This window comes from Xenopus laevis, chromosome 5S, assembly GCF_017654675.1.
Source record: "Xenopus laevis strain J_2021 chromosome 5S, Xenopus_laevis_v10.1, whole genome shotgun sequence".
In the NCBI taxonomy this organism is placed as follows: domain Eukaryota; kingdom Metazoa; phylum Chordata; class Amphibia; order Anura; family Pipidae; genus Xenopus; species Xenopus laevis.
The window spans coordinates 99,076,162-99,102,467 of NC_054380.1; the positions used below are offsets into that span (position 1 = coordinate 99,076,162).

Here is a 26,306-nt window from a genome sequence, read left to right on the forward strand (position 1 = left end):
GTATCAAGTCTAACAACTGCATTTAATGAAACTCAGAGATTCTGCTCAGCAGGGACAAAGATAAGAAATGTATCAACTAAATGTATCAATTAAAACAGTTAAAGAGTCAGCGACCCCTCTCCCTCCCAGAGCTGCTTTAGAAGGTGAAAAAATAAATTTTACACTTCAGTATTAGAAAAACAGTCGCAAATAGAAAATATAAAGTAATTGGAAAAAAAATCTTTATTTTTGGTGATCCATCTGAAATCAACTGAACTGCAAAAAGAGTTGAAGGTGAACAACCCGTTTAAATGCTGTAGGTTACAGTGGGTGACATTGCCATATAAGTGCCAGTTCCCAGTTCAGGTGTTATGCAGTTGCTGCAAGCGGTAGTCTTTGAGTTTAGATCTGAAGGCATTGAGGGAGGATTCTGTCAGAAGAAATTCAGGAATGGCATTCCAAATATAAGGTTTGGCAAGATTGGATGCGGGGAAACAGCAGTAGTAGCGGGGGTGCAACCAAGCGGTTGCTCTGAGAGGAGGAAGGTTTCAGCCAGGAGTATATATAGAGAGACAAGAGATGCCGAGGAGTGAAGGGCTTTGGAGGTTATGAGGATGAGTTTGTAAGTTATTCTTTGTTTTATAGGAAGCCATGATAAGGACTTCAGCAGAGATGGGGCCTGTACCCTTTTGGATAAGAGGAGGAGAATTCTGGCAGCAGTGTTTAATACAGACTTTATTGACAGTGTTCTTCATGTTAAGAATATGGGAAATATTCCCATATACTCAAAGCAAACACCAATGTAGTTCCATTTCCTATAGTTTAGCTATAGTTGGGTTTGTGGGGCGGGGACAGTCAGGCGCTGTTGATATGGAGCTGCGGAGTACTCCTCTGGTGGAGTAATCAGGGGTCAGGCAATTGTAATGGTGTAAAACCCTTCCCAAAATGCTGTTATACAGTGTAGCTGCCAGTAAGCTGGAGGCCTATGCAGAATTCAAGTAAATCTGCAATAACTGAAGGCCCACTCTCAGTTTCGCTGTTAATTTTCTATAGGGTAAGAATATTTAAACTGGAAGCCAGGTTAAAAACTGGAGAGAACAATACACTCAAGACAAGACATAGCTGGAGGCCCATACAGGACAGGTAATAGCTGGATGTCTGTTAAACAGTGCAGATATGTATATAGCCAGAGGACATGTATAATGAGACTATTCATAGTGTAACTGGGCAATAGTCAGAGGCCTATGAAGAGTCAAGTTAATCTGCAATAACCGAAGGCCCATGCATAGTAAGGCGGACTGATTGAACACATACCATATTGGATTTGCCCACAAATGGCTCCCATTAGTAATACCAGAGTTGAACTTTGCAAAGACATCTGAAGTTCAATACCTTCAAACTCAAAGCAATAATGCTGCAACTAAATCCTCAGTAAGCGATTTCAAGCACTGGCAGATCAAGAAGACCAGTTCTTAGATAACAAGAAGGGACAATAAATAACACTGTCATCACAGCTTACAATTAGAAACTGCATATGTAGAAGATGTCAAAAGAGGAAGGGCATGTAAGGTTGTTAGAGGTATACTGGCATCATTTTGAATTTTTTATTGACATTATTTGCAGATTACAAATTGTGCAAATTTCTACACTATTTCTGTTTGCCATCTCTTTTCATTAGACCTTCTTGCTGTGCTGCACTAAAACATGCACTGGATCAAACCCCTCTTCTGAGACGTGTCTGGCTGATCCAATGCACATGCATTAATTACATGCAGGACCGCCATCAGAAATCGCAGGGCCCCATACAACAAAATTTCCTGGGCCCCCTGGGCTGTGCTACCACAAGCCGCCACCTACTGGTTCGCCGCTCCCCACCACAACAGTAAAAAAGCAAAAAAAAATATTCGTGGCTAGGGTTCCCACATGTTAATAAAAAATAAAAGTTATTGGTGGTCAGGGCCCCCCATAAAAAAACATTTGTGTCATGGCCCCCCCATTAAAAAATATTGTGGCTAGAACCCCACAATGAGGAAAGGGCCAGCTCCCGCCCCCCACATTATTAGAAAATTGGTGGCCAGGCCCTTAAACGTCCATGCCTTCCAAAGTCAGCAGCTCTCAGAAAGATGGGTGGGCCCGGCTAATCAAGTAAGTGTGGCGTGGCCGGGCCCCCTTACGCTCGGGGCCCCCTACAACTCTCCCCCCTGTCCCCCCCTGATGGCTGCCCTGATTACATGTAAGTGAGATACTGCCACCCTAGACTGCCATCTGGAGGAGAGAGTGGGAGTTTGTGTGTGTGTGTTGGGGGGGGTCTCAAGAGACACAATGGGATTACACAGAGGTAGTCAGGGTTTCTGTGGATCATGGCTGCATTCTGGGTATAATTGTGTGCGGCTGGGGTGGATTGGCGTGTGGTCAGACCAGGAATTTTAGTTGGCCATTTCTTTTTATTGGCAGATCAATAGCACAGGGGAGAGTCGGTCGTGGACTAATAAATGGGGTTCCTTAGGGGGTGGGTCCACAAGTTAGTAACACAATCCCCTGGATTTCTGATGTGGCTACAGCTCTTTCTTGCACTCCACCCTTTATTCACAGGAGTATTTGTGGTAAGTTAAAGAAAATGTTCAATCCTTGCTTATTAGGGTTATTTTCCCCTAAAACTGATAAAAATGATACATTCATTAAAAATGCTTCAGTTGTTTGTATTTGTAATATTCTCTGCACTCCTTGCTGTGACTCTTGAAACAATGAACGCAAAAGATGATTTTACAGATGTGGAGGAAAAGTGACCTGCAACATTGTCAGAAAAAATCAGAACCAGAGAAAGGGATAAATACTGCTTTCAGTAACAATTGTATTGACACATAGGGGCATATTTAAAATAAGGAAGATGAATCAAGCGCACTGCCAAAAGTTGCTTATGATAAATGCTTAAATCCACCCATAAAAGATGTACCGCACATCCAAAGTCAGAATTGCTGCTGTGAAGACTGCTAGACATAGGGACATATTTATCAAGGGTCGAATTTCGAATTGAAAAAACTTCGAAATTCAAAAAGACAACCAAAATAAAGTCGACTGTTTTTTTTTGGTCGAATAGATCAGTTTTCAATCAAATAGGTCTGTATTCAGCCAAATTCGAATCATACAAATCAAAGGAATAGCGCATTAGATCGAATTCGATTCAAAGTTTCCCCCCCAAAAAACATAGATTTTTTAAAGTCCACTAATTGATTCCAAATAGGTTCTAAGAGGTCCCCCATACAGCAATTTGGAAGGTTTTACATGCGAATGGTCGAAGTCAAATTTTTAAAGAGACAGTACATTATAAATTTAGATATTAGAATTTTCTAATTTTTTCAAATCGGATTTGGACTATTCCCTAATCTAAGTACACAAAATATAGCTCGAAATTAGATTTTTTTTTTCATTCGAAAATTCACCTCGAACTTTGATAAATCTGCCTCATAGTGTTAAAAAATAGAAAATGTTTAATATATGTTGGAAGGTTGATCAGGAATACATTTCATTATGCAAAATCATTTAATTTTTTGGGTGGAGGATCCTATATTTATCTCTCAGTAACGTCATAGACAAAGGGAGCCGGAGCAACATGGAAAGGAAACTCTGTATATAATGGCTGGTAAAGTCCAGACTTCCCTGGAATCCTAATTGCACCTGCTCCTTGTTAATAGAGCCCATAAACTCTAATCAGTAACTACTTCAGCCTTTCCCGTCAGTAGCGCTTCCATACTAGACCAAAGCTGTCAGAGCTTGCTCAATGCTTCAAAGCAGTTGAAATCATTTTCCAAGTCTCACAAAATAACAAACATGTAATGTGCTTTTGCACAACTGCTTTTGTGAAACTACGAATAGTATATTTGGGGGTGGTTTCTTCATGTACAACTAATGATTTAATCCCCTGTCAGTGGCCAGGGAAGTATGTGCTAGACCAGCCTACATTTTACTGAATAATAAATCATCATTTCATCATCATCATTTATTTATATAGCGCTGTCAAGATACGCAGTGCTTTACTGCAGTTATAGCAAACGGAATAAATGGTGGATAACAGACAAGGATTACAGAGTACAATAGGGTTTACAAACTAAAAGGTTAGGGTACAATTGAGACATTAGGATTGTATAAACACTTTGTCATTTTTGATACAGCAATGATTAATTAAGGTACATTGAATAAGCCTCTTTAAACAGATGGGTCTTTAAGGAGCTCTTGAAAGTTTGGAAGGAAGGAGAAAGTCTGACAGCTGTGGCAGAGAGTCCAGAGAAAAGCAGAAGCCCGAGAGAAGTCTTGTAGGCGAGAATGGGCAGAAGTGACCAGAGGAGAAGTGAGGCGAAGATCAGAAGCAGAGCGGTAGGTTTCGTGAAGGAGTGTATTGGAGATTAGAGATGAAATATAGGGAGGGGTTTCATTATTAAGGGCCTTGAATGTGAGTGTAAGTAATTTGAATTTGATTCTAGAAGAGATTGGGGAGCCAGTGAAGGGACATACATATGGGAGCAGCTGATGTGGAGCGGCGAGCTAGATGAATGCAGTCTAGCGGCCGCGTTTAGAACAGATTGGAGTTGTGAAAGGTGACTTGTTGGAATACCTGTGAGGAGTAAGTTGCAGTAATCAAGGCGGGAGATGATGAGAGACTGAATCAGTGTTTTAGTTTGATTCTGAACTGAGATAGGGTCGTATTCGAGCAATGTTGCGCAGTTGAATACGGCAAGATTTTGCAAGTGTTTGAATGTGTGGTGAAAAAGACAGAGAGAGTCTAAGATGACTCCTAGGCAGCGTGCCTGTGTGGTGGGAATGAAAGGTGTTGTTGTTTACGGTGATGATATCTGAGGGACAGGGGAAGATCTAGGAGGAAAATATAATGAGTTCTGTTTTAGAAAGGTCAGTTTCAGGTGGCGCTGTGACATCCAGGAGGAGACAGCAGAGGAAAGGACAGAATTAGAAACGATCAGGAGTAGACAAGTAGAGTTGGGTGTCATCAGCATAAAGGTGATACTGAAGTCCAAATGACTGAATGAGTTTTCCTAGTGAAGTTGTGTAGAGCGACGAACAGCAGGGGGGCCAAGAAACAGAGCCTTGAGGAACTCCGACAGAGAGTGGGAAAGTAGTAGAAGTAGAGTTAGAGAAGGAAACTTTAAAAGAAACGGTCAGACAGATAAGATGTAACCATGAAAGAGCAGTGTCCCGAATGCCAGATGAGTGTAGAATGTCAAGGAGGAGTGTGTGGTCAACTGTGTCAGAGGCTGCAGAGAGATCTAGAAGGATTAGAATGGAATAATGACCTTTTAGACTTTGCCAATAGAAGATATTGGTTACTTTGGTGAGTGCAGTTTCAGTCGAGTGTGATGGGCGGAAGCCAGATTGCAAGGGGTCGAGGAGGGAGTTGTGAGTGAGATGCTGGATCAGGCGTTTGTAAACAGCCTTTCTTAGTAATTTGGATGCGAATGGAAGAAGGGAGACCGGGTCGATAGTTAGTGGAGAGCTGGGATCAAGGGAAGGTTTTTTGAGGATAGGAGTGATTAGTGCTTGTTTGTATAGTGATGGGAAAGGTACAGTAGAGATTGAAAGATTGAATAGGTGGGTAAGTGGCAGGGAGAGAGTGTATCCAGAGATTGGGGTGGAGAAGGCGAGAGGGTATGGGGTCAACGGGAGCAGGTGGTGGGTTTTGAGCTGGCTAGAAGTTTGCTAACTTCATCTAGAGTTGCAGGGTGAAGGAGTGCAAAGTAGATGTGAGTGGACTGCACGTTGGGTCTGGCGATTGTTTGTCCGGACGGACTATAGAATATAAAGAATAATTCATGCCACATGGTATGGGATCTATTTCAACTGAATTATCTGCTGGTACTGGGGCTTTCCAGATAGGGATCTTTCCATAAATTGTACTGGCAAGCTTTTATTTGATATACTTTTATATTTACTAATACTCAGCACATTCGCTGCAGTGCAGTAAACCTGCCTTAGCCAACAAAACAGTTGCTTTTTTTTTTCTGATTGTAGTAGCCTTAGTATTACCACATCACACACACTAATCATAGTCATGAGCCTCAATATATATAAATTAGGTTTGCCAAAAAGGAATGTTTTGGTTGTGAAGTGTTTCCTGATATCTCCATGTGTCAGGGAAAATAAATGAAAGCTAACGCTCTGTATAGGGTTTTATATTTATATGTGTATATTTTCCCTCAGTTGCATATTTTAGAATCAATTATATTCTGTTTTAAAATGTATACCAACAGATTGGTTTCATGCAACTGGGGAACATTTGATAAAGCTACTTCAATCTGCTGTTTGGTGCTGTATTTTACAGGCCAAGGGCCGGGGCCGGTATTACAAATTTACCGGCAAATGTAATTAGCCGGTAAATTAATAAATACAAGTAAGTTCAGCTCCTGGCTGCCCCCATCTGCTCAAGAATCTACTCTAAACATACCCTTTTGCTTCATATTTCCTCTGCCCGATCCTCCTGGAGGCGGAGTGAAAATCACAGGCCGCTCCCTTTGTCACCCCTCCACTGGCTGGTAAATTTATTCTCAAAATATTCAGTGCAGTCACCAGGGTGTTGCAGCACAAATCTGTGTGTGTCTATGTACAGATTTTTCTTGTGTGTTCTAAAAATGTTATAGTGATTTTTACAAAGGTGCTATCTCCAAAATAAAATGATAATTCAGTTAAGTAAGGTGCTTACAGTGCTTTCATCAAAAGGTAGAATGAATCAAAGCAAGGTGCAATGGTATTTTCTTCAAACAATAAAATTTAGCATGTGGCTTCTCCACTCTCTGGTGGGATTAGCAATTTACAAGATTCCTGATTTCAAAACAACATATCAGTATCAACTCCAGAGTATTTCTTTTTTATATAAAAACATTAAACCGTGCCCATAGTGTTAATTAAGCCTTTATTTTTAAAAAGGTTTTAAAACTTATTGCACTTTCAGTGCAATATCAAATCAAAAAATCACTTTCTCCAGTGTTATGGTGCAGATTATGGAGGTGGACCTTTGCAATACAAAGAGATTGATTCTCCCTCTTCCATGTGTTTCACCTGTGCAATCACTCACAGCTATAACTGTAAGTGAATGTCACACCTGATGGGTTTCTCTGAGGACAGGCTTCTTCAGAGGTGGATTTCCTGATAGTGTAAATGATCTTTGTGACTTCACCCCCAATAAATTCCATATGGGCACCAGTTTAAAAAGGCTGTTTATACTGCAAAAGTACTTGGAATTTGGCCTTTAAAGCGCAGGGTTCATCATCCAATCAATGAATTAAATAAATACATAAATACCTTATACAAATATAACATTATACCAATCCTAAAATCCATACTAAATAGTCCTATAAAAATACTTTCAAATGAATATCAATGTTCAAACCAGTGGCGGAACTACCAGTGGTGGAAAGGGTGGCAACCGCACCAGGGTATGCACCCCCTTGAGGCACTCTTGCGAAGGCATAGCCTGTTCCATTACTGGTTCAAATCTAGGGGAATAAAAGTCTGCATGTTCATATATCCAGTGTCGGACCTGTCCCACCGGGATAACAGGAAAACTCCTGGTGGGCTCAGGTGGTCAGTGGGCCCTAATGCTTCAAACTTGTGGCCTATTTCACAGACATTCCCCTTTTATGGTAAAAAAGAGGCTTAATAATGGAAGAATAAAGTATATTAAGTAGATATTTAAGACTAGGAGAATAAAGAAGTGAAGTGAGGAGAGGAGGAATAATATTTTGGAAAGTGGGCCCATGGTCTAAGGTCTGAACATTGCATATATCCATTTACTTTGCCTTTGCATTAGGTCCCCCCTCTCCAATTTTTTCCCAAGAATTTCAATAACCCAAAATTTCAATCCCTGCAGGTTCTTCTTACACTCTTCTTTAAAATGCTTGGACCACACTATGGGTCACTACTCCAACTTTAATATTCCTTGCATGTTTATTTATTCACTCCCTTAACTCCCTGGTTGTTTTCCCTACGAAACTGGAATCAGCAAGGATATTCTAGGAAAATAAATGACATTTTCTGATGTGCACTTTATATAGCATTCAATGTATATTTCACTGGTACTGCAATTTGCTATAAATTATTTCCTTTCACTGCATACTTGCATCTGATAATGTAACAAAAAGGGCCAGTAACGGCCAAAACACAAGGGGTTTGTAAGCAATAAAATACTGTGACCCTGCACTGGTAAGAACATGTTTGTTTGTTACAGAATCATTAATTAGTTTATATAGATAAGCTACTATGTAGACATGAGAGCTCCTACTCAAATTTTCATAGGGCTGTAGGGCCATATAATTGTGCAGTAGCAAATACAGATTACATTGTTTGGAATAACAAAATTCTTTATGGTAATTCTGTATTGAATTTTTCAAATGACACAGATGTGATAAATAATTCTCAGTTATTGTCGTATAGCAGGGTATTTTCTGGCATTTGTAGCCGTCGAGCAATTAGCTTGGCTACTTAAAAGCTTCCGTGAGTGCTATAGCTCTAAAGATACATGTTAAACTGAACAGAAGCATTCTGGTTTAAGAAGAAGAGAAGATGTCAAACGGCTATTGTGAGGTGGAGTTTTTCAGGTTAGGTGGGTTGCAATTTGACCTGATGTGCATCCACCCTTATACATGTTTGCGATAAGCTGGTTTTCCATTATTTCTTTAGTGTTTACTTTGATAACTGGTTACCTTCAGTTTCTCCCTATTCCCAACTTGTAGTCAAAATGTCATTGTGTTGCTGGGGTCACTGAATCCAGCAACCCAAAATGATATCCAATTTGCTGCCTGTTTGCTGGAGTGATTATTCAACCAGATAAAATTCAGGGTTAAGTATATTAAAGGAATTCTGTCCATGATTTTTATGGTGTAGTTATTATTTCTAAATTAAACTGTTAATAATACAAAAATTCACTCTACTGCTTAAAATGTTTTTCTTCAACCAACAAATTATGTATTATTTTTTAGCTGTAATATTGATGTGTAGGCAGCCATCTCAGTGCACTGACCCTGATTCTGAGCTTTGAGAAGGAGCCAGTGCTGCACAATAGAACTGCTTTATGATAAGCTAATGGTCTCCCCTTCCCATTGTACTTCAGTACGACCCCAGGTCATGCAATAGCAAAGCAGGGTTTCTCCTTGCCTGGGTGTTGTTCTCATGTCTACCACAAGGCAATGGAGCACTTTTAGCAATGCAAACAATGCTGAAATCTTTTTTCCAGCCTTCAGGAAACCTGCTTTTAGGAAGGGTAAGGTGGTCTGGGGTGTCAGAATTCATTGCCTCGCATTGTGTTTAATGTATTTAGCCCACTGCCTCTCACTGTATTTATTGTACATGGGGCTAAAGTTCCCACTGCTTCTCATTTTTGGTGTGACTTCTTCTTTCCCTCATTGTATAATGATATTATATGATCTGTTATTGGTCATAGCAGCCAGAATGTACCATTATTTGCAAGAATGTTCCGTGTGTATATATCTATCCACTTTATTTATACTAAGCTAATCCCCTTTACTGTACTGCCAATGGCCAAATGGGGCTGTTTTTTCACAGTATATTTAGCTGGCAGAGAGTTGCTAAACAAAAATATATGAATATTTAATAAAGATCATTCATGGGCTCTCTACACACCTATAAAATGTTAACCTTTGTTGTAGCAGAAGAGGTGGCAGCAAGTGCTGGTGACACACAAATGCAGCCTTTAAATACTGAATAAATGTAATATATGCCTATATTTAACTATATGTTATAAACATCATCCATGATCATTGTGACTTATTGGCAAACATGGGACTCATCCTGTAAGGGATGGACAATCAAGGCTATGACAAATATTTTGCTGGAAAATTCCTTCATGACTGGATGTACTTCTCTCATGCCAAGTCTAAAAATGCCCCTTTGGAACAAGCTGGATTTGACCCACTGTTGGTCTGCTGTTTATGGATAGGGACTGGAGAAGAGGATAGTGCTTGAAATAAAGATTCTGCATGGCGTGTAATTAAGAACAAAGAATGTTGGCAAAGAGTAGAGGAAGCTGTTTCATAGATATTTCTATTTTTGTGGTGCAAGCATGTAGCAGACAGAAAGTACAAATTCCTATTGTTATATTAAATATTTTATTAACATATTTAATTTATATCATAGAAATTAATGCTTAATAATGTGCTTCACAAGACAACATTTGATTGGTGGAGATAGTATTCCAGTTACAGTCACATTTAAAGTGAATACCTGAACAGCTTAAAAAGTACCAAATCCTTCCATTTAATTTTAAAAGTAATTGGTCAGCTTTTTAATAAGTTCAGATGGAAATCAGCTTTGTCCTATTGATAATCACATGGATTTCTCTTTATTTTCTGGCATTATTATTTCAGCAAGCTTAGTGACGTCTTGCGCCTGGCGGGTCAGACTCGGACAACCAATGTCACCGTGGTTAACGCAAGGAAAGTGTTGACACAACTTTCAGATGAATGATCAGGTTGCCACTGGTGCAGTGCGATGGAATTAGGTCTGGTCAATTTGCAGGCTTGGGCATTATGAAAAATTTTTGCCTAAACGGCAGGAGATCTTTAAATGATAAATCCCTAGTGTTAATAACTATATTACCATCTTTTTCTCTTTAATTGATCTGCTAAACCTTCTCCTAAGTCAATATTATCATATTGGCTTCCTGTGTAGGGTTAAAATCTATTCCATAGCTCACTGGCAAACTAGACCATTGAGACATCTTCTTGGCCGATCAATTTCTACGAAGGCCAGATTCTCTCTAACCTTTTTCTTTTTGGGGACCAGATTCATTACAGTCTTTTAAAAATTGTATCTTTGGGTAGTCTATTTTTATGGCTGGTTCAATCCATCGTCATTAAGATTCCTGCCACAGCAAGTTATTGTAAATACATACTAAGGGCAACTGCATCAGTAACAAATCAAGGGTCTTAATTTGTGGCTCCAAAACAAAACAGATGCAGAACATTTTGGTGGAAAATAATACGTTTGATCAAACATTAACTATCCATAAAATGCTGAAATACGGGCATAATGGGTTACAATAGCAGATTTCCATATACATTATGCACTTACTTTTATTAACTTTAATGCTAATATTCTATATTCTGGTTGTCCAAGGTTGGGGCATACCAAGTCTTTATACGTTCCTGCACCTATTAAGTTATGTGCATAGATGTGGAAGCTGTTCTATAGGAAAATTGGTGAGAATCTGGTTCCATATGAAAGAATACATACCAACAGAACAGCTGTAAAGGCATGTTGTATGGCATGTTTAAATAAATGTATTACACATACGTTTATCATGTCACCACTCCAGTCCATAAATAAATGCAGCTGCCAGGCTCATACACCTCGACCAACTGATCTACCTTAGCCATGCCACTGAGGTAGATTTCTGGCCCTGGAATTCACAAGCAGTTTACAACGCTGCCAACAATCGATTTTATATAATCTTATCCCAAGTGTTCACCCAATCTCTGACATCCTGAAAATGGGGTGGGGCGGGGCAGGACATACGCCTAAAAGTAGATGCTGCTGAGGAAGACAGTCAGCACAGGAAGATCACAGGCAGGGAGAATGCTAAGGAACAACTCAACCGGAACCTGCCTGTCACCCTGTTGTGCGGAAGTCCGTCATGAACCTTTTCCGATCTGCAGGTTAAACTTGAGACAACCTGCTAAATCACCAATAAACTACATGGAACTACCTGCCTTATGCAATACTCAATAACCACTTTTTTGCTGACTCCTGGTTTTGGCCGATTACTACTTGCCGATTATCCACCTTCAAATTTTTAGGACCGTATGAATGTCCTGTTTTGTGTGAACCCAAATGTGGGGTAGGTATGATACCGAGGACCCGAATTTTAAGTGCTTCCGTCCAAGTTTAAGTCCCAATTGGTGTCCTAGGAAGATGTTCTTCTGTGAGCAGTGGTAATGTTGATCCATCAATATCATGATCTTTAAAGACCTAAAAAATAGTAGGAGCTTATGAGAAAAAATATGTTTTAACTTAAAAACCTATTTCGTTCCCAGTGCTGGGCTATATTAAATAATCTACAACTAATATACCAACAACATTTTAGTTGGTAGCATTTACCTGTGCATAACTAGAACAACCTGGAAGATTTGAGAATGAAGTTACTACACATCCTGCAGAGTCCCATTTGCGAATGTCTTCCATCGACGGTAAAATCTTCTCTAGTTAAAAAGAGACTTTTGGGGGCCTTTAGAAACAATACAAAAAGGATTCAATTAGCAAACAAGTGCAATGGAAGAACTTCACATGCTGTGGCATAAAATTAACATGATGCTGATGGCTCAAGGTAAAGTTCATGTATACAAGTCAGCCTTAAGTGAGCAGTGAAGAGGAACAAGCAAGTGAAGGGGTTAATTAAAGGTAAACATCTATAAGGTTTCTGTCCACTTACCTGGTAGCAGCGGTGAGTTCATGGCAACTGGAAAACTATATGGAGCAGATGAGAGGTGGACAGGAGGCTGGTAGATATATCTATCCTCAAAAGCTATTCCAGGATTGTTCCGTCCCTTGTCCATCTCACTCCTGCCATTCACTATTTCTCTTGGAGTATTCTGGTTTCTCTTCTTTTGAGGATCTTGCAATTCAGAAGTACTCTTATCTAAGGCAGACTGTAGTTCTGTCTTTACCTGATCGAATTTGGAAATGGTCTCAGTTTCTTCCTCTTTCTTCTCATCCTTCTCTTCATCAGTAGGGACAGGTGGGGAAGGTGGCTTATTATCTGCTTGTATTTTGGAAACACTTATATGGTTGTCTATGGCCTTTTGATTGGCAGCTCTTCTGCCTGGCCTGCGAGCTCGTTCTCTCTGTAGATTGCTCATGGAAGGGTATGGGCTGGCAGTTTTTAACATTGCATGTCCATGTAGACTCTCAAAGGCATTTCGATGTACAAACACATCAGAAGGAAGGTGACCTTCTGGAACCATCTGCCTTCCTCTGACTGCCATTGGATTTGATTGAAATCCCATGGAAAAGAAATGGTGCATCAAAATCAGCAAGCCTTTCCGTTGTGATTTATCAATCTCTCTGGGCGGATACATGGTATTCATTTCCAGTTCCATTCTGATGAAAAAATAATTACATTTCTCAGGGCAAATTATTGATTAAGAGCAAATTATTTGAAAGAGCATGATCATCTAAAACAAGTTTTTGGGGTTCTACATATAAAACTGGATCTGGGCCTTAAAACAATATTAGATACATGAAAAGTCCGAGCATGTGAATCTAGCAGACATGAATCATAATTTATAATTATTGTTTAAAATTGCTCTAACATTGCCCAGAATGTTACATATAATTGGTCAGATTCAATTAAGTAAGAAAAAGGTTTATGACATGAAAACTCATGGATGTTATTCAATTTGAGGTACAATTCAATTCAGAAAAATGTGTCTTACTGTTTAAACTCTGTTGAAGTCTATGGGAAAAAAAACTGGAACTGAATTGGGGAAAAATGTTTCTCTGTGAATTTAATCTCATCCATGAACTGTCACGCTGATAAACCACGAATATCTGAATCAAGTCCCTGTCCCCAGTGGAGTTGCAATCTACAATGGGTACATAATTATATCTGTGCTTAGTCTGCAAATTCTGCATAATTTTCGAAAATGAAGAACACTTTCTACATAAAATTACACTGAATACACTAAACCAAAATGTGAATAGATGGGAAAATGTTTTTGCCAGAATATACAAAGAAGGGTTATTTATGAATGGCAGGGCAGTGTGCAGTTTTCAGACACAAATGTATCCATGATGATGTGTTATTTCACACAATTCCAGCATATATACTGCTGAACTGATAGTTGCACCTATCGCTGCTTGTGCCTGATGTGTCAAAAACAAATTTATTTCAGCATGTGTTAGTTCAAAAATCAGGCAAGTTGTGGATCACTCTCTATTTAACACCATTAGCATGTGATTTTTAAGGCAAATCTTCTGCACTTATTGAAGCTGGGGGAACCATTGAATTACAATAATTTTTAGTGTGGTGGTAGCTTCCAGAGTAACCTCAACAACAACAACAACAAGAGGTGCATGATCCAGCAGAAGAGGCAAAACAGACGCAGTGGTGGGTGGGGATGAGGGTGGAGAGATAAGGGAACATCAGGGAAGCAGTGAGGAGGCAGGCAGTACTGGAGGGATTTATAGGGGTATGCAGGCAAGAGGTATGTAACTAGCACCCCCCAGCGCTACTCCCTAGACATGTGCCTCTTCTGCCTACCCCTAGTATCCAGCCCTAGTATCCAGCCCTCGCCTTAAGGATGTCTGAATATTCTGGAGCATGAAATCAAATACAATGAAAAAAACCCGGACCAAGTGCATTGCCTAGAAGCACCAGCTAGGAGCAGCTAGGCAAGTTCTAAGAGTATGAGCTTTAAAGGTGAACTAAACCCTAAAAATAAACAAGGCTAAAAATTGGGCAAATTTTATATACTGAACTTATCGCACCAGCCTAAAGTTTTCAGTTTCTCAATAGCAGCAATGATCCAGGACTTCAAACTTGTCACCGGGGGTCACCATCTTGGAAAGTGTTTGTGACACTCACATGCTCAGTGGGCTCTGAACAGCTGTTGAGAATCCAAGCTTAGGGGTCATCGCAATGATCAAGTGGAAAATGAGGTTGTCCTGTAATATAAGCTGATGCTACAGTGCTGATTATTCAATTCTGATGCTAATTGTACTGGTTTATGTGCTGCCATGTAGTAATTATCTGTATTAAATTACTAATCAGCTTTATACTGTGACATTTATATTCTATGTGTAATGTATATTGTGAGTGGGTCCCTAAGCTCAATAAGTGACAGCAGCACAGAGCATGTGCAGTGAATCAGCAGAAAAGAAGATGGGGAGCTACTAGGGCATCTTTGGAGACACGGATCTTCCCTGCTAAAGGGTTGTGGTTGCCTTGGGCTGGTACAGAAACCCAAATCATAATGAACAACTTTCTAGCCTACTTCTTTAGTTAAGCTTTAGTTCTCATTTAAGGGGGGTCAAGCTGTCACCCTGTAGCAATTAAGCACTTGCACCCCACCCATAGTAAATGAACCCTAATGTCTCTTTACTCACAAACTGAAGTTTCATTTTTTGAAACGGCTTCTTTTGAGGAGGCCAGTGGAAAAATCTACATACACATATTTACTGTTTCATGGTTAAAACCAGCTAAAAACAGTGTGATCTTGTACAATGGAATTCAATATTTGCAAAAGCAAAACACAAAGTGAGAGTTCTGCATAAACTACATATTCAAATAGAAAATTTCAGTTAACAGTATATGTATGAAAAAAAACACGGTAATAAGGGTCCTCTGGAATTCTGTTCTTCAATGCTTTTGTTGTGCTTTAAAGCAATTTAATAATAAAACTGATGACTTTTTAATATAAAACAGTGTATAAAGCGAGAAAAGCAATATTTTAGTATTTTTTTTTAATTAAAAAAACAATCATCTCAGCCTTATATGTTTAATTAACTACAGGCATATACAGTACCTTGTGACATCAGTAAAGGGAGTTAGAGTATGTGGTGCTTTCATCATGTATGAACATACAATAAAGCCTATCATCTATATGTATTACACAATTATACTCAAACCTGCCATATCCATGGGTAAAGCCACTGATCTCAATTTCTGTAATTTTTCTTCCCTGTTAACAACATTGGTATCAAGTATCACTATTACCCTGTGGTCTCATAATGTACCCTATCCATAGAAGATGGAAACTACATAGTATAACTATAACTGCTATTTAATTATCTTAGGTTCATCTTACACTCAGATGAGCTAAACACAGACACGTTATCTTTAGTGGGCACTGATTCCTAGCATTCTCCTACAACCCAAACACCTACTGCTTATGCAGGGCAACACGTTTCTTCAGAAATTGATCAGAATTGGCTAACAGAACAAAACAGGGGCTTAGAATGGGGCAACTAGGGAAAGCGTCAGAAAATTTAACAGAAAGCAGATAGACATACCCTTGCTTAGGAAGGAAGTCAACTTACCTATTCATATTATGTTTCTGCAACAGTTCCTGTCTCCTAGCCGCAAAATCCATAGGGTCTGTTTGCAGAACACTGTACCTTGAAAACAAATTTTAGAAATATATTGGGAATGTGAAGAAAAGAGATATTGCTTTTAGTCTACCAGCAGCAGAAGATACAAGTCTATAATGACCTAGGAGATATCACATTATGAATAGATGTAGTGGAGAGATTTGTTCTATAAGGAAGCAGAAGAAACGGTGGCAGGTATTGATGCAAGAGAGTGAGGTCATTTTTAACCTCCTTTTTAACATCTAATATTTTGTCCTAAATTAAAGTTATTATGGTCATGGTACTTCTCAATGATATATATTTGTATATGATTACAAACAATGAGGCCCTTGGCATTACCTGGACTTGAAAAGACTCTGTTGGAGAGTAAGCCTGGATGTGCAGGAGCGAGTGACCAAATTGAGATGCCACATGTAGTTGCCTTGTGTCATTGGGAAGGATTAGGTCTCCAGATGGCAACAAGTCTCTAACAATCAGGGGTAACAGACACAATTATATTACATTTATTATTTATATAATAAAATGCACTAATGTATCAAAGCTTAATTGTTGGTATGTAGGCAGTGCTATGTGTGTAGCATGAGGCATATAAATACCTTCTGTTTTCAGAAAGCTTTACGCTGCATGTCTTGTAAGTGAAGGGCTTTTTGGCTCCTTTTAGCCCATCTCACCCTAACCATGTCAGTTCTCTGCTTCGCTACTCTACAAATCCTAGTCACTCAGAAGCCATGTTCCAATATCTTGCACTGATGGAAATCTAACAAGATAAAACAGGCTGTCTGCAAGTTGGGATATGTGTCTCTGAACTATTAGGCTGTATCTGTGCTATAAAACTAGCGGTTCTGGATACATAGTTGGCCATAGGGAGTGATTTGCATGTCCCCATTCATAATTCCTTATGTGAGAGTTAAAATATCAGTTTTGGTATGAAGGCAATGCTATGTGTGTAGCATGAGGCATGTAAACATAAAAGACAGGATGATACATATTTACAATCTACACACAGCCCTCTGTCCATTTCACATTGACATTAAGATAATGTGCTGCTTGTTTCCTCTTATACTGGTTAACAATATATACATATATTTTAAGAAACTGAAAACTCCAGTTATTACAAATCTACAACTCTGATCATCCTTTAGAAGTTAAACAGATGCTTAGCAGTGCAGATACACAAACTGGAGTGCTGACTGTTCCCTATCCATTGCTCATTACATATCCCCAATATATTACGTTAACTGCTGGCTGACACTGATGATTGTTGCCTATAATCATTGTCACAGACTGTGTCTCTCTAGTGGCGTTTCAAACATGAACATCAGAGTGCTTGCTTGGGCTGCCAAACAATAAGCTGAGTTTTTTCATAGGCATTTTTTTCACGTTCATAAAATCCATTGGCTTAGAGTTTTAAATACACATCAAAATCTGCCGTAAGACAAAAAAACAAAACCTCCCATGACATAAGATTGCCTTGGTAAGGGGCATCGTTTATCCTTATACACCCTTCACTTTTCTGCCGCCCTCTTGATTGGCTTATACAATTTCAAAAAATGCAAAAAATGTGTAGCAGTGCTTACTACCTCTCTAGCATACGGTGCTCAAACTGGGACTGTAACAAGGGCATTCTCTGTTGGGTAGGTACCACAACTTGGGGGTTGCTTGCCATCATCTGGTTTCTCATCATTATCTCTTGCCTTTGACGCAATTCTGTATAGAAAGAAACAAGACTGGTTACTTTTGACTATTTTAACACAAAGGAGATTCAAGTTCTGATCCAATTGCCTTTTTGAGTCAGGAATTTTTTTTACCACTTGAAACAAAAGCTTCAGATGGAAATGTTGCCTTCTTTAGGCTCAATTAGCAGTTTTCACTTAGACCAAAGCTTGAAGGTATGGACGTTTATCTTTTTCAACCAAAATTTCTATGTTTATATGTGAAACAAAATATTGGTAGAAATTATTGTTATATGGTTAGAATCAGATTTTACCATCCTGCACAGACAATACATCTACAGTTTGTGTATTATATATATATATATCTATATATCTATATATATATATCTATATATATATATATATATATATATATATTAATATATATATATATATATTATATATATATATATATATATATTAAGTGGGTTTGTGCTGCATCTACAACTGTTAATTGGTTGCTAAGAATTGCTGGATAGCTGTTAATATTAATATTGCTCATGTTACTAAATGACTGTGCTGACCTCAATTAAATCTAGATTGTCAAACTTCTAGCAATAACATATCTGCTCTTCTGACATAGACAATGGCTGCACTGGCTGTCCTTTCAGGCCTCGTGAGTTGTGCTTGAATGCACAGCCTAGCTGGTAGTGAAATAACTTAGGCAATGTGAATGGGCTAGAGCAGGAACATTTATTAATTTATTATATACTGAATGTTTTTCCTTTCGTCTTGCCAGTGAAAGCCAAGTGTTTAGAAGGAATGGAGTAATCAACTTTTCCGTCTCCATCCAGACCCTGGATTTCTGAGTCACAGCAAATTATGGTGTTTTGCTTCTTGGAGGCCAATACAGAGTGACCGAATGAAGGATGACACACGCCCAGTCCAAATCTGAAACAGATGGTACTCCGAGAACCTTACACTACACTCTTACATAAGGAAATAGGGCAGACTTATTTACCTGCAGTGGACATGCATCCTGTGAGCTGGTACAGGTGTTTCCCCTTCTACATTTGTTTGCTCTCCAATTATTGACATTTTCTGCAGGTGATCACGAGGGGTCATACCACAGCAATATGGGAATGCTCAATCTGGTACCACAGCAACAGGAATGCCAAACGTATTCGGATCAAACTGCCTCTATAATATAAACATAAGAATAGACTTGATAGAATGTTATGAAGACATTTTGCTTTACATCTTGTACCTTATACATCAGAAAATGAAACAAGAATCTAGGATTCAGTTGGGTCCACCCAGTAACAGACAGGTTATTATTGCATTGGAATTATCAATAATATAAGGGGAGTTCGTCACTTACAGTTCTCTACCAGTTATACGTGTACACATGTGTGTCTTTTACTCTTGTATATGTGTCATATGTACACACATGCTGTAGCCACCAGAACTCATGCTGTATATTCAGTATATTAGTCTGGGGGCACAACAAGTGTCTCTGGTACCAGTCCCGCTCTGTATAGATCCCTGGTAAGGCCTCACCTAAAGTATGCAGTGCAATTTTGGGCTCTTTTCTGTGCACAGTATCAGGGCCGGGCCAAGCTGACAAGGTGCCCTAGAAATCCAGCCGAACCCCCCGCGGTGCCAACCGCAACGTTTATACGCAGTAGCTGAGGGGAGCACAGGGGAGGGAGTCCAGAGCGGCAGAGGGGAGGGCAGCGAACTTGGGATAGGCAGAAGACACTTTAGTAGGTACCTACCGTTGTGCCCTAGGCAGGTGCGTCTTCTGCCTACTCCTAGTTGTGGCCCAGTGTAAATATAAAGGAGGGACATCCTGGCCTAGAGGGGGCAGGAGGTTGAGGGGGCTCAGTGGCACACAGGTAAGCAATTGTAATATATATTTAAGAAAAAAAAAGAATATGTCAGGCCAATAAGCTGAGGAGGTGGATAGGAGTGGCTAGGTTCAAACCTCCCAACTGCCCGTTTTTAGAGGGACAGTCCCTCTTTTGACAGCTCAACCCGCAGCCCCTCGTTTGTAAGGAACAGCCATAAAAAGAAACAAAGTTTCTAACTTAATTGGCTTTTGGCAGAGAGCCCAGAACAGCCACAGCAGAAGATTAGATACTTTTGTAACAATTTCTATAACAGGTCCCTTGGTAAAAGTTAGACTCACAGCTTAAAGGGCAATTCACCTTCACTAGCAAAACTGTAAGAACTGAAAAAAAAACCCCACATAAATATGTTCAAACTTTTCATAACCTGTCAAATTTTGTAAAATGAACATGGTAATTAGGGGGAGTGGCCACAAAATGGGCATGGTCAAAAAAATTTGCCACGCTTCGCGCCAACTTTTTTGTCCCGCTTTCTGTTTCCAAATATTGGGAGGTATGCAGGTTGCCAGATCATAATAATGTATGACTGGCTGATTCACAGGCTGTTGGTACCTAACCTGTTTAACTACTGAATCAATAATTCAACCACTGTACCTATCAAACATGTTAAGTCTGTCTATCTATCCCGTTTGTATAAGTACTACTTTACAGTTGGCAATACACTCATTGTTGGTCTTTCTGGGGCCCACCGTAGAACCTGACACCTAGATAAAGAAACTCAATGTTTTCAAATGTATATAGTCTTATGCTGGAAATAAGAAAGAACACATAGGAACTGTCTTTGGCTTGGGTTCATGAAAGATCCTGTTAGAGCCAAGATTGTCCCCTATTCAGGGCCACAATCAGGGTGAAGAAGAGCATGTACCTATGGTGCAACAGAAGGGGGTGCTTTGGCACATACTATTTCTTCTTGACTACCCCTAGTTTTATCTTTCTTTAACTCTTGTTCATCTGTCTGATCTGACGAGGATGAAATTATTTAATCTTGTCAAGGGCCCTGGTGCTCTGTAGCTGCTCATGAATTACTTTCAGCTTTGCTGAAATGCAGCACAGTGCTGACACCTAGTGGACATTTCTTGATGTATTGACTGCAGAAAAGCACAAGTGTCTGCAGAATAAACTCATAAAAGCAGGGGGCACTTTTGGTCAAAGAGTTCAAAAGCACTAATTTCTACAATTATATCAATGTCTTAGATCATCTGCATGTTTTAGACTAAATGTCATCTGCATGTTTTAGATTAAACATTTGCATATTATATACAATGAAACTGCATCATGTCAGGAGGTGAGTAGGTCCAACTGGAGGGCTTGAATTCTTGTCTAGAGCATTGGCAACAAGCAAGGCACATGTTTAACTCTCTCCACGTTTATTTGGCCAGTCAAACAGAATTTGAATTTTAAAGTCACATGCCATGTGAAAGTGGCAAATTTTAAATAACAGATGATGCTAATATTTACTTTTAAGGTTTGGTTTTAATTAGATTTTTTAATAAATCATTTGTGGAGATTTGTTATTTGGCTAAATATAAAAATGATGGATCTGGTGAATTCTTATTATACTTTTGAGTGGCACAACTGCTTGCTCGAGATTGAGATTGAGCAGATTGAGTCAAACTGGCTGCTTCCATACTGTTTTCTTTTGTTATTTGGAAGAGGAAAAATGGCCTCTTATGTTCATGTCAATAGTTGGGAGAAACACGATGCTCAAGAATAAATTGTAAATGACTCACAAAATAGTGAACGTGGTCCGGGATCACCAGCCCCAGATCCCCAGCTTTAGGGAGTGGTACAGCAAAGGATGTGAAGAAGAAGCAGGGCCACTCAAACTGATCCAAAGAACCAGAGAAAATTAGATAAAAAATATTTTTATTTGTACAAAATTAAAAAATGTATATTTGTATTTCCATCTGCCCAATGGATGGAGCTGCAAATATACATTTTTTAATTTTATATAAATAAAAATGTTTTTTTACTCATTTTCTCTGGTCCTGAATTGTACACAGTATATGTAGAAAGAAAAAGTGGTAACAACAGTGGAAACTTACCTACACTCAAAGCAAGTGTGGTGCAAAGATGGTTTTACACCCAATGGCACTGTGGCATTCTGTGACATTCATGACACCATCTGCTGAGTGCTCGAGCAGGAGCAGCACCTTTTTCTGATAAGCTGCCACTGTTAAGTATCTGGTGCAGATAAGAAGAGTATAATCCCTGCTTAGAGCGTCTTAGCCTCAGTGAACCCTTTTTGCCAGGAGCAACAGATCTCACACCTACTTTATTTTGTCTTGTCTGAGAGACCATCTAGCCCAGAAATATCAGTGCTCCTTCCCTGAATCTGACATTTTATTCATGTGATATTTTTAAAATAATATAATGAAAACAACCAAAAAAAAGGGAATCATTTGGGCCTTAAGGAATCCCCATAAGCCTCCATAAGCACATACATGATTTTATTAACATACTCTTGGAAGGCCTGAATATTTTTTAAATTAGTTTCAGCTCAGTCTGGGGGCTACAATGAGTGGACATACTATTTCAATTACACATTTCTCAAAGGTTTGTACCTGTCTTCTGTAATGACCTAGGGCACCAGAAGCTATAAACATATCCCTGTTCAAATAGCTTTTCCTCCAGCCTTTTGTTCCCTCCTGGGCAGGGTTTAGCTGAAATAATATAATAAAAATCTCTAAAGGCAGTTTCAACCATTCTGTCTTGTCAGTACTTGGAGAGTGTCAGTACAGGTGTGGCACCAGAACATTTCTGGATAAGGAATCGTTCCATAATTTTGATCTCCGTACTTTAGATCTACCAAAAGATCATTTAAACATTAAATCAACCCAATAGGATTATTTTGCCTCCAATAAAGATTAATTATCTGAATAAGGGGTTTCCAGATGGATCCTATACCTGTAGTGAGCCATTCCAAAGATCCTTCTACCCTGTGCAGAAACATAGGCAGAATAAGCAGAGCCCCACTGTCCCCTACCCCCCATCCCATGTATAGAGCCACAGCCCCTGCTCACTATATACCTCAATGAATAATTTTATAGACATAGATGTAATGGTATAAAACACTTGTTCGCTCCTGGCTTTTCAAAAACCATCATATATTCCTAGTCTTAGTCTAAACAGGGGGAAAATAAAGACACTGATATATGATTATATATATTTTATACATTTTTACTACCAAAAGGCTTTCAAAAAATGATGCTTTCTGCACACATTGGGGCTTATTCTCTAACACAACAGGCTGAACTGTACGCCAGAAATTTTATAGTCTTAGTCTTAGATTTTTTTAAACATAAGCAGCAAAAACAAGTGATTCTTTTAGGGAACAATGATATTTATAAATGTGCTATGACTGAATTAATTGATAATAAGTAACAAGATTTATAGCAGATAATGCAGATGGCTTGAAAGAATGCAATTTAGCTTTTCATGCTTGAGTAAATAACACCAGCTAATAACAAGACAAATTTGTAGCATTGTACTTTGGGATAACTGTGTTCATTTTGATGCAAAGTAACTCCCAGTATCAATTTTTCCAAACTGTGATAAGCAAACACCTGAACTTGGTGGCAACAGTATTGGCTAATTCAGAGGCAGAATTCATGTAAATAATATTGCACTAAGGAACATTATACATTTACCTCTTTCCTGTAAAAACGGTTAATTGCTCACATATAAGCAGTAAATTATTTCCCTAGAGAGAACATGGAACGATGAAAGTACAATTTTGTTGACAGAGCAGGAGAACAGAAAGAAGTACAAACAGAAATTCAGCAAAATCTGTGTCCATTGACTAATAAATAATAGGATGACTCAAATCCCTCTTCTTTGATAATGATGCAGGGAAGCAGCACATTTGTTCTGTACAAATAAGCACAACTTTCCCCAAGCATGATGATTTAATTATATTAAAGGGAAACTATTGCCAAGTAAAGGTGCTGACATATGGAAGACTATTGTGTAATGTATTCAGACTATTTCTCAGATTATGAGAATTGATCACAGCCATAACAATATACAACAAAAATGTCTGTATTTTCAAGGGATTATACATTTGCACCAGAATGATTTTTCCTAAAATAACCCCTGCCTTTCTCTGGTTAAATCATTATGCTTGGAAATTGCCGTAACCACATTATCACATTTGTGCTGTTCGTTGCAGAGCCTTTAACTGAATTATCAATATTCATTATAATATTCTACTTAATTATAGGAATTATTCAAATGATTCTGCTGTATGTATGATTTGTAATTTTTTTACAGTATAAAATTAAGTGTATGAACACACAAGGCAGGTATGCACTACTGGAAATCACATAAGACAGGTTGTGTTGCACCACTAGTCTTAATCTCTAATCTCCATATTTACTGTCCCAACAAGTTAACAGAAATAATGTTTTATTACAAACAAAAATTGTCAATACTCACAGTAATATCTTTTCTGTTTAATAGCACAGAGGACACCCATCCAGGAATGGATTCACGTTAGGCAGAAATGTCCATAAAAGTCTCTTGAAATGATAAGAAGATTAAACCTACTATGCGCAGATTAACAGGGAGACACCAGCTTTTAAAGACTCAGTCTATGAAGAGCATGTGTAGGATTTCCAGTAGAGTGAACTAATTTGTGCATGGAACCCATTCTCATATACATACCATTATAGCTATTGCTAATAGGTTAGCAAAAAGCCACTTGTATGAATTAAAAATGTACAGGTACAGTGGCTGGCAGATATTTTTAAACTAGAGGGCCCAGCAATAACATTTTACTTTAATATGGCACTTGCTTTTCTGGTACAGGGCAAAGCATGAAGAACAAGGGGAGGATGGGTACATGGCACAACTCCAACTAGTAGCATCCAGCTAAAGATCTACAGGAGGCCCCATTAGGACAATCATCACACAATAAACCAATATTATAATACATAGTAGAGGGTTATTAATACAAGGATTACTGCTGCCAAACACTGATCTTGAAGTCTAACTTGCCAGCATGCAGTAGCTTATAGTTTCACTAACCAGACTGTACATGGAAATCTTTGCAAAAATGTGGATAAGGCTACAATGGATCCTCTTACTCACTCACTATATCAGTCATCTTTTCATGGGTGGGTTTATTTCCACAGAAGGTCCAGCCTCTGCACACGTCTTCAGGGGGATCCTGCCTCCTGCTACAGACACTCAAGTTCTCTGTCTTTGGTACACTCTCTGTTCATTGCTGCTTGGTTCTTCAGAGGCCTCCCTAGGGCTCAAACCCTCCTGCAGTAGTGATCCAGGAACCTTATACATCCACAATTGAAACATGTCTTCCTATCTCATTCTAAGGCCCCCCCAGTGTTATTTTGGGTTTACATCAACCCCCTACATTCTCTCCAAACCCAAACAGGCAACATCTTCACTTACTATACTATTCAAAAGATCTCTACCTTTTCTCTTCCTTGTTGCCACCTTTACGGGATAGAAATCAGCCAAATATGATGCCAGAATTGCCTTATTTCCCAATTTATGTAGTAGTACAGTTTACAGAGTCAGATTGCATTACAGGCTTTCCATGCAGTCATCTTGATTCTGCACTACATTTATTTGTCTGGAGAAACCACATTGATAACATCTGGCTGCCCCTTGAGACCCATTGACCTTCTCTTAAGGAGTGATACATCTTGGGATAGTCATGAGTTTTTTAAAACTTTTAAATATCTGGTGCCTCGTCTCTTAACAAAATGTAGTTCTACTGTAGGAAGTACATGAAGATAAAATCAGTGTAAAACCCTTTACCCTTTTCTCAAAGGTTTTGTGTTGCAGTGAAACATTTTACAAATTTGTTGCTTTCTTCCTATTCATGCCTGAATGCAAATATTAAGATTCACAGTCATAGCAGAAAACAATAGCCTGCCAGTCTAGTGCCTTTCATTTTCTTTCTTTCTTTGTGCAAAGCCTATTTATTACACCTCTGGCAAGTTCTACGTTTGGTTTGTTACAGTTATGTATGTAAGCTATGCAGCCCATCCCATTCTTTGGAAGAACGCCTGTTTATTTATGCTCAGTTAAAGAATACATTTGTTTTGTGTAATCATTTATATCTGTGCAGAAAATTAACCCATCATGATTCTGCCGTTCCAGGCTCAGTAAGTGTTCTATCTCAATCAATCACAGCTTGATCCATACAGGACCAATATACCTGGGAACACCAGTAATCCTACGGATAAAAAAAAAATTCATTGGGGCCACAGATACAATCAATAAAATATATAGATTTATTACATGAAACTGACGAGTAAAGGTTTTGTGTGATTTATCTTCCCTTCTTTAGAAAGTCACAGGTCCATACCTATTATCCAGAATGCTTGGGACCAGGGGTTTTCAGGATCATTCCATAATTTGGATCTTCATATCTTAAAGGGGTTGTTCAGTTTTAAAATAACTTTTAGTATGCTGTAGAGAGTGATATTCTGAGACAATTGGCAATTGGTTTTCATTTTTTATTACTTGTGTTTTTTTTTAATCAGCAGCTCTCCGGTTTTACAAATTGCCCAAGGAACCACACATTGATTTGAATGAGACTGGGATGCGAATAGAAGAATGCCTGAATAGAAAAATAAGTAATAAGAAGTAGCAATAACAATAAAGTTGTAGCATTACAGAGTTTTTT

General features: G+C 38.8%; 1 pseudogene; it reads right to left on the bottom strand.

The window, feature by feature from the left end:
* Positions 1-11,783: 11,783 nt before the first annotated feature.
* Positions 11,784-21,833, bottom strand: LOC121394120 (annotated as a pseudogene).
* Positions 21,834-26,306: the final 4,473 nt, after the last annotated feature.